The sequence below is a fragment of the Anolis carolinensis genome, chromosome 4 (assembly GCF_035594765.1).
Source record: "Anolis carolinensis isolate JA03-04 chromosome 4, rAnoCar3.1.pri, whole genome shotgun sequence".
Lineage (NCBI taxonomy): Eukaryota > Metazoa > Chordata > Lepidosauria > Squamata > Dactyloidae > Anolis > Anolis carolinensis.
The window spans coordinates 174,231,263-174,246,753 of record NC_085844.1 but is presented as its reverse complement, the minus strand read 5'-3'; the positions used below and the strand labels follow the sequence as shown (position 1 = coordinate 174,246,753).

General features: G+C 37.3%; 1 long non-coding RNA gene across 1 annotated transcript in view; it reads left to right on the top strand.

The window, feature by feature from the left end:
* The first annotated feature begins 12,663 nt into the window (after positions 1-12,663).
* LOC134298364 (uncharacterized) overlaps positions 12,664-15,491 on the top strand; it is a 41,596-nt gene continuing 38,768 nt past the window's right edge. Inside the window, exon 1 of the long non-coding RNA XR_010005404.1 lies at positions 12,664-14,872. This is a non-coding gene — a long non-coding RNA (uncharacterized LOC134298364). The remainder of the gene's footprint in view (positions 14,873-15,491) is intronic.

Sequence of the window (15,491 nt, the reverse complement as noted above, 5' to 3'; positions counted from 1 at the left end):
ATCTTGGTATCTCTCAGAAACCATTACTCATTATTTCAATCAAAACCCCATTAATCCTTACACTAATAAAGGAACATAACTCTTACTTGTTCCATTAATTCAACAATGAAACTTTGTTAAACTATGGTTATAACCTTCCTTAATAGTTATGAAAAGGGTTGGAATCCTGTGGCCTTCCACACCTTCAAAGCTTGTAACTCCCTTAAGCCTTAGACATCATAGTACTGATGAGGAATGCTGGGAGTAGCAGTTCAAAAACTTCTGAAGGACTGCACAGTTCCTTCCTTTGAGTTACATCTGAATGTGTCATTTGCAATCAATTACTGCTCTGTTCATTGGTCAGTTATAGATGGAACCTCGGACAGCTACAATGAATCCTCCTCAGAGCATAGAAATAGTTACTGTTATGGACTGTATGTCATAAGATTCTGCTGGTAATGTTGGCTAATGGAATCTGTAGTCCAAAAATGTCATATTTCCAAGCCCTAATCCTCAGATTTATTTTATACTTACAGATTTATGTTTAATAGCTTTGATCCACATAGGTTTGGTCAAGTTGTGTAATGCAGCAGCATTCTTTCTGGTACTGCAACCTCCCTGAACAACAGTAGTAAATGTAGAGTTAGAAAATCAGCAAGACAAACACCAGGGAGAGAAATAAAAAGTGGCAGAACACCAGAGCCATAAAAACGCTCTCAGTGGGAGAGCGAGTCAGAACATGAGACTTTCTTTTCTTCATTGACGCTAAATGATCATAATTGCCTTTTTTGCCAGATTTTCTCACCCTCTCCAGGCTTAAGGGAAATCTTGCACTGGTGGCAAGCTCAACCTTTGATGTTGCTCCACTGAAAACAAGTGAACGGTGCCAGAAGTGTCCAGACATTCAATGTCTTTTCCCCAGGGATGTTACCTAGAGGTGTTTGAAAATGAAGTGTTTTTTTTTTCTTTAGCGCTCAGGAATTGGGCCATGGTTGCAGGAATGGGGGGAGAACCCCTGTGTTCATTCACTCTCAGGTTATACTGAGTGAATGAAGGAGGGAAGGCGGGAATGAGAATGGCACAGAAAAAGTCCAGCAACTAGTGCTCTATGAAACAGTTATAACATGCTAGAACATTATGTAGATGATCCAAACAACTATTCTTCATTAATGGTGGAATTGATGGTGGATCAACATCAAGCCTGCTGTGGCTGATGATCCCAGATTTTATGCACCCACATGAACATCCAGATAGCTGGCCAAAACAAAAACATTTGGAAAACAACCCCATGCATATCTGCTCAGTAATCACTTTGAATTCAAATGGTCCTACTTTTAATAGGTGAATGTAGGACTGGGGCCTCAGTTTTTTCTTTGCTAATAGTTGTTTCTCATACTTTTGTCATAGTTAAAAAAAGTGTCATGGTGTTCTGGAATACCTTTCTGGGAATGCTTGCTGCTGTTATCATGAAGAATTTTATTTTATTTAGTTGGGCATTTATTCCATTTATATCTTGTTTTTCTTATTCCATTTATATCTTGCCTTTCTTACAACGTGTGCTTTTTAGAAAAAATAAAAAAGATATGATTATAGCCAAATCAAAAATAATTTCAATTCTTCACTTACTCAATAATTTTTAAATTTTGTTTTATACTCCATATTTTCTGCAGTACAAAACCCAGGGAGGCATAAATGTGTGTGTGTTTTTTTTAAAAAAGGAAAAGAATAGCTAAAGACTTTAAAGAGCCAAAAAAATCAAATAAATTACCTTAAAAACAAAGAAAACAGTGCACTGGAAAATAAGAACCTTTAGAGAACAAATATTTAAATGGAAGACTCAAAAATTGATAAATCTTCTGGCTAAGAAGGCTCTGTAATATCTACTTGTGATCAAATGAAAGGGTGTTTTCTAGGATGATAGGAAGAAAGGTGTCAGGCCACAGCAGAAACCCAGAATGGTATTTGAGGAATTTAATGGCTGGAGTCTAGTTTGATTTTCAGACTGGATATGTGAAGGACACAGTGTTTGTCATCCTGATGGATGACTTATGCCAATCAATAGATAAGATAACATTAGAGACCCTGCTAGAGCTCTCCACAGTCTTTGATGGTATCTTTCATCTCATCCTTTTAGGCTACCTCACACATTGGAATGGGAAGAAGGTAGTGTCATGATTTTCCTCTATGAAGTTTAGTAAACAGCGGCTCAGATTTACATTATAAAGTCAAACTTAGTATTACTTATAATAGGAAAGATAAAATGATAGCTAGATCTGGCTTTAGCATGTTGCAAATAGATATGAATATATCACCTCCTGATGTGGAAACCATGAATATTAAACACATTTGAATAAAAAGGCATGAGGTAAATCTAGGATGACATAATTAGACCTTAGAAAATATTTTTTTATCCACAGCTACTAAAATTTACAGTCAGCATGACTGGGAGGCAGTACAAAAAAGGAACAAATTCCAAATTTTGAGAATAAGCATTATAACCCTAATTGGCAGAACATGGCTCTGTGTAGAAAAAACTTTTTTTGTGCTCAAAGATCCATTTTATACAAAAAGTCATGCATTTATCATTGCAGAATGGTTCCTTTGCAGTATGTTTGAATATGGGGAGGATACTGCAGATGAAAGTTTGTTTTTTTCCAGTAGCAGAGAAAAAAATGTAATTATTTTTGTGGTCACATGCAAGGATTTACATCCATATGTTTCCACCAGCAAGGTCACATTTTAAGGAGCAATCATTTCACTGCTTACTTTGAATTGTTGTTTGCTTCCATTAAAAATTTAAAATTAGTGTATTGCAACCCAGTTACAAAACCTTTTTTAGTGCTTTCATTTGAAAAATGTTGTTTTCACTTTCATTTTTATAGTAGGACATTTCCCTTAAAAGCCAGCTTCTAGAAAATGTGCATTTTTATTATTTTATAGAGTAAGACATATTATCCTCATTTCAATTTAAGGATAAAGACTCAATTAAAATAAAATGAGACCTTGTACTGCGGCCATAGTCTCTCTGCAGCCATGATGACTCAGGGACTAGCTCAATTCCAACTCCACTTAAAGCTATTTTGTTTCTGGGAATGTTTCAACAGTGCCAAATTCCTAGACCGAGAAGCCAATAACCATCTTACCTCCTAGGGATAGCTGGAGAGCAGTGCCAGTCAATTACTGGAACCAAAGAATGAAAAAGCTATTCACCTGCTGTGGGGTCATTCTCTTGCCCTTCTTCTTTGTAGAGATCTGTTCATTTTAACACTGTTCAGCAAGAATCAAAATAAGTTTCCCATTTTAGCTGTGGCAGATGTTTAACCTTAAAATTTTATGAACAAAATGTGAGAATAAAAGTTAGGGACTCGGGATGAAGAATATCACATGTGACCTATGTCTTGAATATCCAAAAGAAAAATTAACCATGAGCTACAATTAGTATTTTTAGTGAAAAAGAGAATGTCAAAATTCACAGAAAGAAATGAGTCTTTCTAAGGATGAAGCCATTCTGAAAACACATGGGTATTCACATGCTACATTCAACACAGATAGTCTCTGAAACTTTATTTCCTAAAAAAGGAAACCTTTCTTAATCGAATGTCTATCTATCTATCTAATCAGTAGATATTTGGTGGCAGCATTGAGGGTACAACAGAATGGATTAAATGGCTGCAGGCAGTGTAGAAACGGGAAAGACTATCGAATATTGTCTCTATCAAGGGACAAAGCCACCCTGCCATATCTCGAGCTGTCCACATGCCAGCAGGACAGCTTTCTTGGGTGTCAGAAATTGGGTATCACCAATGATACATACCATTTTCTAAAGTGGCTTACTTTGGCATAACAACAATGGACTGTAGACTTTTGGTCTCTATCAGGTGAGGTCTTCTTGCCTTCTGTTGCTCATAGAAGCAGAAGCTCACTTGAGAAGTCAAATACATTGCTAGTTCCTTCCTCTGAAATATAGCCTAGAACATTTGGTATTCACTGTCTGTCTCCCATCCAAGAATTTAACAAGAGCTGATTCTGCTTAGTTTCCAAGCTCAGACAGGATCTAATGCCCTTGGCATATTTAGAGCCAATTATATGACAATAACAGTGTCCTTGAATCTATTGTAACAGATTGCTAAACACTGGAGTAGATTATCTGTTAATCTCACCTAGCATTGTTTACTCTAATGGACAGCAGCTGTGTGTCTAGTGGTCTCAGTTAAGACTCTTTCACATCACTGCTATCTGACCATTATAGGAAAAAGGTATAGCCTCTTGTCTCTAAAAGCTGTATAAGGCTATACATTGTGTATCAGAGCATAGATTGTGAGCATCCTCTACTCTTCATATCTTCTCTATAATGACTGTGATTATGACTGTGGATATGATTTTTACAATCTATACGATATTACCAAACAATGGGACCACTAGTGATTGATTGATTGATTGATTGATTGGATTGATTGATTTAATACATTTATATCCCACTCTTCTCACCCCGAAGGGGACTCAGAGCGGCTTGCAAATTAAATGTACATACATTATAGTATTAGCATAGCACAATACTGGCAATAAATTACTATATTGTACTATATAAATATATTGTAATATTATTAGTAATATTACATTTAATATATAATATATAATTAATATTATTATATTGTATTATTAGTATTACAGTAGAGTCTCACATATCCAACACTCGCTTATCCAACATTCTGGATTATCCAACACATTTTTATAGTCAATGTTTTCAATACATAGTGATATTTTGGTGCTTAATTTGTAAATACAGTAATTACTACATAGCATTACTGCGTATTGAACTACTTTTTCTGTCAAATTTGTTGTGTAACATGATGTTTTGATGCTTAAATTGTAAAATCATAACCTAATTTGATGTTTAATAGGCTTTTCCTTAATCCCTCCTTATTATCCAACATATTTGCTTATCCAACGTTCTGCCGGCCCGTTTATGTTGGATAAGTGAGACTCTACTGTATATTGTATTACAAAATAATATTAATATTATATGCATATACAATATATTATAATATTATATATTATTGTAAATTATATTGTATATATGTATACATGCATATATATATGTGTGTGTGTGTGTGTGTGTGTGTGTGTGTGTGTGTATATATAGCATAGCATGTTACTGGTGGGAGGGGCCTTCAGCTGGAGCAAGGAGACAAAATGGAACTGTCTTTGCTGGCTCCCTCTATACTATACTGTTGTCACAATTTGGAATGTATATCCAAGAATCTAGAAATCAATCAGGTGTCATGGGATAATATGGCCTATTCTAAGCAGTACCACTCATTTTAACTGTGTACTTGGGATTCTATTTGTGACAAATCCATTCAAATGTTTTGTCAGTTCATTTGGAATTACTCCCAGCTGGAGCCACATTTGTTTTCCTTTCTCAGAGGCTTTCGTTCATTCAGAATCTTTTATTTCCCTTTAACTCTGATTCTATGGGGATTACTGTATCTATAATCCGAGCTTTCTTTTTCCAAGTTACGTCTGGTATATTGTGTCTCAGTTTGAATTTTGAAATCCCACAGGATTTAAAGAAATCTGACAAAATATTTTGTTTATTTACTTAATCTATTTAATTCATGTTTGTTTCAAACAACGTCTCTTTAATCCAAATACCCCAAAATAGAGAGATCAATCTGTTTCCACTCAGTGTTGTTGACTTAAGATTATTTATCCACAGATATATTGTATACCATTCATGTATTAAGTTTGGTTTGTGTTAATCCACATTTAAATATGGACTTTGGACATATGTTCCTGTCAAAATACACATTTCTAGCATTTCCAATCTGATATATTTTTGAGTCTATACTGTTGTCACAATTTCATAGCAATATAGGATCTAAAGAACTACATTCTAACCCACACATTAGTCCAGGAGGTGCAGATCAAATCAGTTCATATTCAAACTTAGAAAGTTGATTTTAAAAAAAATCTCAGTTTATATATAAATGTATGAAGCATGTCAGCGATATGCTAATGAAAATTTTTCAGATATTCAGAGAATATCCCAAATAGGGATAGATATGTTAATGCTAGGTCTAGTTTTCTTCAAGGAGAAGAAAAGACATCAACAGGATAAAAGAGAGACTAAACGGTTTGGGACCCGCCTACCTTTTTGACCGCATCTCCCGCTATGAACCCACTCGTCCTCTTCGTTCATCCGGTAGGGCACTTCTTTCGCTCCCGCCACCATCCCAGGCTCGGTTGGTGGGGACGATGGAGTGGGCCCTTTCTATTGTTGCTCCCCGGATCTGGAATTCCCTTCCGGAGGAGATCCCGCAAGCACCCACCCTGGCTTCCTTCAAAAAGCTGCTTAAAACCTGGCTCTTCCGCTGCGCCTTTGGATAACCGAGCCCATAGCTATAGTAGTTGCACAGGCCATCTCTTTGACTTGAAACATTGCACTATATTCCTCTGCCAGAAAGCATCTTAGAATATAACATTGTATTTTAGTTCTAGTGGTCCCTCCAGGCCATCCTCTCCTCCATCCCAGTGGTTTTTTTCTTTTTTCTTTGCAGATTCATATGTTATTTGAGTGATTATATTCCTTCTGCTTATGTGATTGTTTTAGTCAAATGTTATGTTTTGTTTTTGTTTTTAATTCTTATAGCGTTTTATAGTGTTTTCAGTGTTTTATTGTACAATGTTTTATGCTGATTTTATATTGGAAACCGTCCTGAGTCCCTTTCAGGAGAGAGGGCGGTATACAAATAAACTTTTACTTACTTACTTACTTACTTACTGTGTTTTCTGGACCTTGGAATTAAATAGTGCCACTGCCTTCACTAACTAATGTAGGCAGTTGCAATCCAGCCATGCCTGAAGGGCCATATGATTTCCCCAACACAGACTTGAATTAATTTTCACTGCCTTAACTAGAAAAGGACCAGCACACAACTTCTGAGGATACCTGCCATCCTGCCATAGAAACATTAGGAGAGAATGCTTCTAGAACATGGCCATACAGCCCCGAAAACTCACAACAACCCACTTATGTACCCCTTTTAGCACATTGTGTGAACTAAACATGTAAAACAGACACAAAAAATGTAGAGTTCTATGAAAATTCTTTCATATACATTGAAACTTTCCTTTAATGTTCAGGAGGTGTTCTTTAAGACTTTAAAAGACATAGTAAGAGGAGAGTGCCAAGATCTCAACCACTACATCTCTCTGATTTGGCTAGACACCATTATCCTTTTGACCCTGGAGAAAGAGTTGGCATAATTATTATTATGCTTGAGAGAAAATATGCCATGGAGCAATGTTAGCGAGGGAGTACTACACTTCTTCTAAACCACTTCAGAAACCATCACACTCTGAACTCAGTGTTGTGTTCCAAATATGAATAATGTTCCCAGAGTGGTATTGGGATATTGCCCTCTTGATTTGGAGCTACATTTTTGTGTTTAAGTGAAGGTTTTATTTTATTTTTAACGGGATTTAAAAAATAATAGCAAGAGCTTTTTTTATATTCAGAAGCAACAATGTTCTGTACGGGGGTGGGAGATACCTATTTACCATTTTAATGAATTCAAGGCTCTGTAGATAGATTCTCATACAGACAATTACTCAACAAAAGAAAGACTGTTTTGTTCCCTGCCTCTTCATCAAGAAATGAAATGCAGGATTTGGGTCAATTTTCTAGATGAAGCTGTGTGAAAGGAATAACTGAAGCAATGGTATTTAATTAGAGTTTCATTAATATGCACAGAGTTCCTTAAAAAGAATATCTTCACAGCAGGCAAGACATCAGCAGACTGTAGGAAAGCTGCTGGGATAGCCACAGTGATGCGGAGTAGCATGCTACAGTTTTAGGCTTCAAGGGCCTTTTTTTCTTGAGATTAAAATTTGCTTTTATCTTTATGCACATTTGAAACAATGGTTTATTGTTGTGGTTACTGTTGATGTTTATTGTCCCATGAACAGGGCCGTAAGGGGTGTGTGTGTTCAACCCTCCTGCCAAATGTGCCAGGTTAAAAAAATGTGGTTTACTTATAAATTTTAACTGGTTAACCAATTCATGAAAACCCAGTTTTTTAAAAAAAAAAAAAACCTGACACATTTTTTAAAAAACCTGACACCCTTAAGCCCCCCCTTCCCCCTCTGGTTATGGCCCTGCACATAAGTCACATAAGGAATGCAACACTCTTCTTTCAAATCCTTTCTCTTCTTCTCTCTCTACAGACATAAGACTTGTACTCAGCCTTCAAAATTTGCGGGCATTATGAGTACAGGTGCCCCATGAAAGTGAAAATCCTACAAATAAATAAATTGCTAATTTTTAGATAGACCACTTCTCCAGGAATGTCTTGGTCTTCTAGCAGTATTCTATGTAGCAGCAGCAGCATCAGCATCAGCAGCAGCAGTAGTGAGCTTTTATTAATACTCCACCTCCATCTCCCATAGGGACTCGAGGCAGCTTACAAAATAACACAGAATAGTGCCATGACATATATGATACAATACACCAACATATCAAATCCAAACACAATAGGTAAAACTGACATATAAAATTAATAAAAGCAACCTCAGTTAAATAGAGACAATAAAACATGATCATCACCATAATTAAAAGATCCATACAACGGTTTAGCATCTCAATACCTTTAAATGATGTAAGATGCTATCATAGTGGCAATTAGGTTGGCAATCATCTATAAAGTATGAAAAGCCTGGTGAAACAACCACATTTTAAATTATTTCCTAAAGTGCTGTAGTGTGGGGGCTTGCCTAAGTTTCCTGGGGAGTGTATTCCAAAGCCCAGGGGCCACCACCAAGAAGGCCCTCTCTCTCGTCCACATCAACCGCACTTGAGACAGAGGCGGGACTGAGAGGTGAGCCTCCCCTGCAGATCTTAGAGCCCACGCTGGCTCTAAAGTGCCACAAGATTCTTCATTCCTCTGCTTTAAGGCCTGCTGAACTGAAATGAACACAGAACCTATTGACTGAATGTTCTTATAAGTTTAGAATTCACAAGATAGCTGATTTTAGAACTTACTAGCATCTGGAAATAACACCAAAGAATCTAGGTACATAAATAAAACTTTGTGAAGTTGCTTTATGCAGGATTAGACCATCATTCTTTTTCTCATAGTGATTCACCTTGAGCCCATAATGACTCACAACCTCTGAGGATGCCTGCCATAGATGTGGGTGAAACGTCAGGAGAGAATAAGCTTCTCAAGATGAGCTTCTCAAGGAGCAGAGGAACCCTCAGATACAATGCAATATAAATATGAATATTAGCAATAATTGCCAGCAGCTTTCTTATCAGTAGGGAGATGAATCCAGGATTTCGCCTGGAAGAACAACATATTGGTGTGGACTGTGTGGTTCTCCAAATATTGTTGAAATGAAACCTTCAGTATTCCTCGCTAATGGCTTTGGGTTGCAGTCCAAAAACATCTGTAGGGCTGCATGATTCCCACCTCTATTTAAAGGAGTGATCCAGTATATTGAGGCTCTTTTGAAATTAGTTTTGACAGCTTGGACAGTTCTTTTAAAGTTCAGTTTAAACAGAGAATGAATGTACCACCTCCTGACATGGAAACTATCAGTGATTATTAAACACAAGCATTTTGCTAGATGAATTATTCTGAAAATCACAATGAGATTTTGCAACTTTCTTATGCTCTGCATCTAACAATGGGGATAGATTGAGGTCTTTGGTTGAGCTGAACAAGTTGCCTTCCCTTGTTTGTAAGACTCCTGAAATGAACCTGACTCCAACTCTGAACATGTAATGTTTTCTATATTGAGTTTGGTGTTGTATTTTGGGAAAGGCCTGACCTGCAGGACACCATCTGTTTTAACAGCTTGTTTCTTCATTAAACCTTGTGTTCGGACATTGTTAAAACATATGACACTGCAAGAGATGAGGCATGGTGGTCTTAGGTTGCAAGGGCTAAGGGTCAGAGGAAACATGGAAAATGATTGGATGATTTGCATGTTTTGAATGCATATTATTAATATGCATTAATTTGCATGGCATTTTCATGAATGTAGAAAGTGTCAAGGCTAAAGATGGCAGACTTGGTGGTTTTGTAATGCAATATTCTTGCATATTTCAAAAACTTAAGGGAGTATTTGAGCAAACATTGATATAGAGAAATCAGACACACACACATTATGAACTATATAAAAGATATACATCTATAGATGCAGCTCCATTTGACATACAGAGCACATACACTCTTTTGCTCTAATGTCATCGCTTTATGAATTGATTTTGGAATGCTGGACCCCAAGAAACAATCCTTTAAAATCTCCGTAATTCCCATACAATGGACTGAGATATGTGAGGGGACCACATAATGAAATTTGTGTCAGAACTCTTAGGTCCCTTTTCCTGTTTCCCCTGATATGATCAGAGCTATCAGTGGGAATAATCCATCTCCCATGCCTCATGCCAGCCTCACCTTAACAACACTCATTGAAATGGTCATCATCGTCATGCACTTATTGTGTACTTTGAATTAATCCTCTTGTGTCACCGGAGCCCAATCTTTAAGCACATTATGGACTCATTGGCAATTGCCACACCACATTCCTTTCTGAATGCTCCTCTCTCAAAGGTGGATCAATAAATGGACTCACACTTCAAATGTTCTAATGACAATTTATTAGATTTCCTGCCATCATGAAGAGCCAACCAGTGATGATATCGGATGAAGTCCTGAACCACTCAGAACAAGGATCCTAGCTGGACAGTTATCCTGGGATAAAGATGAACAAATCTGTTACATTCTGATCTTGATAAATTACTTTCTGGTATACAAACCCTATATTTTCCCAGAAAGAAAGTTGGTTGGTAAATTATGGGAGTTGTAGCATCAAAACAAATGTTAAACTTCTACTCTATGTCTAACTTTTGTTTTGTATATTTTAATATGTGTTTTATGGAAATATGTTTTAATATTTGTATTCTACTGAGTGTTTTTAAATGACTATGTGTTTTGATTATAAGTTTTAGCAATGTTGCAACCCTCCTTGAGCCGTGAGAAGTGGGTAAGAAATAAAAGTATTATTATTATTATTATTATTATTATTATTATTATTATTATTATTATTATTATTGTATGACACAGCAAACAAGATAGATATGCTGGATTTCGTATCACAAAATCACAAGTTGAACACTTTCCAAGTGTCTAGGAATGTGTTGTGTATTTTCGGATGATGCGAACAGATCCCAGTAGGGTGGCTTTTTGCAGCTGGCAGATTGTAATTTTGTCAATGTCTATTGTTTCCAAATGCCGGCTGAGATCTTTTGGCATGGCACCCAACGTGCCGATCACCACCGGGACCACCTGTACTGGTTTCTGCCAGAGTCTTTGAAGTTCAATCTTGAGGTCCTGATAGCGGCTGAGTTTTTCCTGTTGTTTTTCGTCAATGCGACTGTCACCTGGTATGGTGACATCAATGATCCAAACCTTTTTCTTTTCCACAACTATGATGTCTGGTGTGTTGTGTTCCAGAACTTTGTCAGTCTGGGTTTGGAAGTCCCACAGTATCTTTGCGTGTTCATTTTCCAATACTTTTGCAAGTTTGTGATCCCACCAGTTCTTTACTGCTGGGAGGTGGTACTTGAGGCATAAGTTCCAATGAATCATTTGGGCCACATAGTTGTGCCTCTGCTTGTAGTCTGTCTGTGCGATTTTCTTACAGCAGCTGAGGATATGATCAATGGTTTCGTCAGTTTCCTTGCACAATCTGCATTTTGGGACATCAGCTGATTTTTCGATCTTGGCCTTAATTGCATTTGTTCTGATGGCTTGCTCCTGGGCTGCAAGGATCAGGCCTTCTGTCTCCTTCTTCAGGGTCCCATTCATGAGCCATAGCCAGATCTTCTCCTTATCAGCTTTTCTTTCAATTTTGTCAAGGAACTTTCCATGCAATGTTTTGTTGTGCCAGCTGTCAGCTCTAGTTTGTAGTGCGGTTTTCTTGTACTGGTTTTTTGTCTGCTGTGCTTTGAGGAGTTTCTGATTTTTTACTTCAATCAAAGCAGGTTCTTCACTTTGCTTTACGTATTCTGCCAGGGCATGTTCTTCTTCTTTGACTGCTTGTTTTACTTGTAAGAGTCCTCTGCCACCTGATCTTCTAGGAAGGTATAGCCGGTCAACATCACTGCAAGGGTGCTGTAAATGATGAATGGTCATGAGTTTTCTTGTTTTTCTGTCCAAATTGTCCAGTTCCACCTGTGTCCAATTTATAATGCCAGCAGTATATCTTATGACAGGTATGTCCCAGGTGTTTATGTCCTTGATGGTGTTGCCTCCATTGAGCTTGCTTTTGAGAATTTTTCTGACCCTTTGTGTGTATTCTTTGGTGACCACAGTTTTCACATGTTCATGCTTGATGCTTGATTATTATTATTATTATTATTATTATTATTATTATTATTATTATTATTATTAAACATGTCTTTGTAACATTTCTATGCTGCACATTTTTAAACTATGTTTGTTTTAACTGCTGTAGGCTGCCTTGATCCCAAACTAGGAACAGGAGCAGCAACTTCTCCTCCTAATTCTTTTTCTTTTTCCCATCTTTTTCCGAGCTTCAATTTTTATTTGCAGGTACAAAAAACATTAGCATATTTATAAGCAATTCTTATGTTTGCAAACATCTTCTACTAACATACACTTTGCTGAATGCTGTTTACCCTAACAAACATTTTCTACGTTTCTCTAAGGTACCTATCTAGGTACACATTTTTGTTTATTTTGAGTGGAAGATGTCATTGCAAAATTCAGAGCACTGCAAAATCCAGAGGCAAATTACGCTGGTTCATATTACCAAACCAGAGTAATTGCTCCTTCAGTCCGACCATGGGAAGGTTCACATCCCACCCTTGACTTACATTATTTTTAACTTTGATGGCAGTCTCTATTTTCCTGAGTCGCTTTTCAGCAGAACGTGTAATACCTACTCTTCCCTTTCTTTGTGTTGAGTGTGGGAGTTCACATCCTCCACTTCTTCCTTCTCATAAGTCAATTCCCTGAAAATGCCAACATTACAATGAGAGAACAAAGAATCCCACAAGTCTTGGTGTGTTTTAATGGGGGAGGGCTAAGATAAGGGCCAGGTTCATTCATGGTACAATAGTATTACACAAAGATTTAGGAAAAAGTGCCAAAGCAAAGTTTTGTTCACCCACTTACAGTGCCTAATATTGTTTAGTGCTGTTCTTTTCTTTCTGTCTGCACATCATCATTTACCTTCTTGTTAATATGACCACCCTGCTTTCAGTCTCAGATGACCCGCAGCACAATCTGAACTCAGAAACAGTTAAATTGATTTTATTCCTTTCAGAATTTTCTCCTGCTTTCTCAAATGAGTTTTGATTACATTACTTCATTTATTTTTAGAGTAATTTCTTTCTTCCAATAAGCTGAATGTGGTGTTAACAGTACTTCACCTTTTCACTTGGGTCTTCACAAAAACCCATTGTTGATTCAATCTGATGGTGTGGTCTTTTAGGTGATTGTTCGGTTGTTTCTAGTTTATGGCAAACCTATCACAAGGTTTTCTGGGGCGAAGTGTTTGTGGTTTACACAAGGTTACCAAGTGGGTTTCTGAGGCCAATAAGGGAATCAAGCCCTGGTTTTCTGAGTTGTAACCCAACAATCAAACTACTACACTATGCTGGCTCCTGGTGATGTTGTTTAGGTTGGGAGAAAATGACCAGCCCAATGTCATCCAGGGAATTTCATGCTTGAATGGAAACTAGAACTCAGATTTCCTAAGCCAAAACCCAGCACTCTAACCACTATACCACAATATAACTTCACCCACTTTCTATCAGCAACACTATCAACTGACCATTCTATCAATTGACCCTTTAAAAACATTGTTTTCCTGGTTAAAATTACCCTTTATACTACTGTTATCCTAGGGGAGAGGCATATATCTTAGTATTAAGGATCAGAATAGAAGTGTAAATTCAATGGACATATGGTGCAGGGAAGGGTTAACTCCCCCCTTTTCCTAATCAAATTGCTAGCCTTCTTCTACATGTCTGCTTTCAAGTAAAACAAAAGACACAGGAAAAGTAAATCACAGCTCTTCCACATTATGTGTAGTTGCACTTATTTATGAGTTACACTTTTGACTCTCCCTATAAATCTGAGGTTTTGACTAATAAGATAAGAGACAAGCCTTTAAAAATTGAGATTCTTAAAATGGAATCAAATGGCTGGTATTATTTTTCACGTTTAGTACATTAAAAGCCCATCACTGGACTCCTCGGTTCTCGTTTTTCTTCCTCAATTTCATTTCTTAAATGTTGCAGACCTCTCTTTATAACTCATCATCTCATCATATCTCACCTCTATATCTTTCTTTTTCATTGATACTTTTTTCTACCCATGATTGCTAAAATGTCTGCTCATTTTACCAAGATCTCACTCCTCCTTTCAATTTCTTTCTATGTGATCCCTCATTCACTGCATTTTGCTCATTTTAATCTTCATTGTCCCGCACATCTCACAACAGCTTTGGTTTCATCTTCTATCCCATTTTGGATTTTTCCCCTCTTTTCGGCCACATGCTTGGAACATTTTACATTATTGTTTTTTTCTTTTTTTCTTTTCATGATTGACTGGTTTATGTTGTGCATTTCCTTCCATGATTCTTAAGCTGTCTGTTTTTCTCTGTTTATAGTAATTTATGGCATAATGTGCTCACGCTCTCTCTCCCTCTCCCTCTCCCTCCCTCCCTCCCCCTATCTCTCTGATGTTATTATTCTCCAAACACAAATAGATGCATCTAGGTGGCCTAGGTAGAACCCTTCAAGCAATTTAAGAACTATGTGTAAGCAAAGACTCTTTCCTTCCATTATCTTAAGGTAAACAGCACATATTTCCCCTGCATTTCTTCCAAACACACAAAGACAAGGTTGTTGTAGGTGCTAAATCTGTCTAAGTCCTGGAAGAGGGGAAATGACACCTCTTATGCCCTCCAGCCTTTCCTGAGTAGTGACAAACATCCTAAACAGCTTGTCTCAAAGTTTGCCAATGTATATGTGAGGCTGACACCAAAATACTTGCCACCACATTTTTGGTTCATCCTGCCAATTAATGTCCCTCTGATTTCACCTGAGAGTGGTACATTGAGAGAATTGTCTTCTTTTCCCTCTTGTGCAACACCTGATCTTGTCTTTAACTGCTACAATACTCATATTAAACACACCTAGGATGATTTAGAACTGTGACATTTCTTTTATTTCTATTTCTGATGTGTATGGTTTAAATCCCATTTACTGGATCTTTGGTATAGCCCACAGATATTTTTTGTGTCAGGAGCAACTTGAGAAAATGCAAGTTGCTTCTGGTGTGAGAGAATTGGCTGTCTGCAAGAATGTTGCCCAGGGGATACTCAGATGGTTTGATATTTTTACCATCCTTGTGGGAGCCTTCTCTCATGTCCTTGCATGGAGCTGGAGCTGATAAAGGGAGCTCATCTGC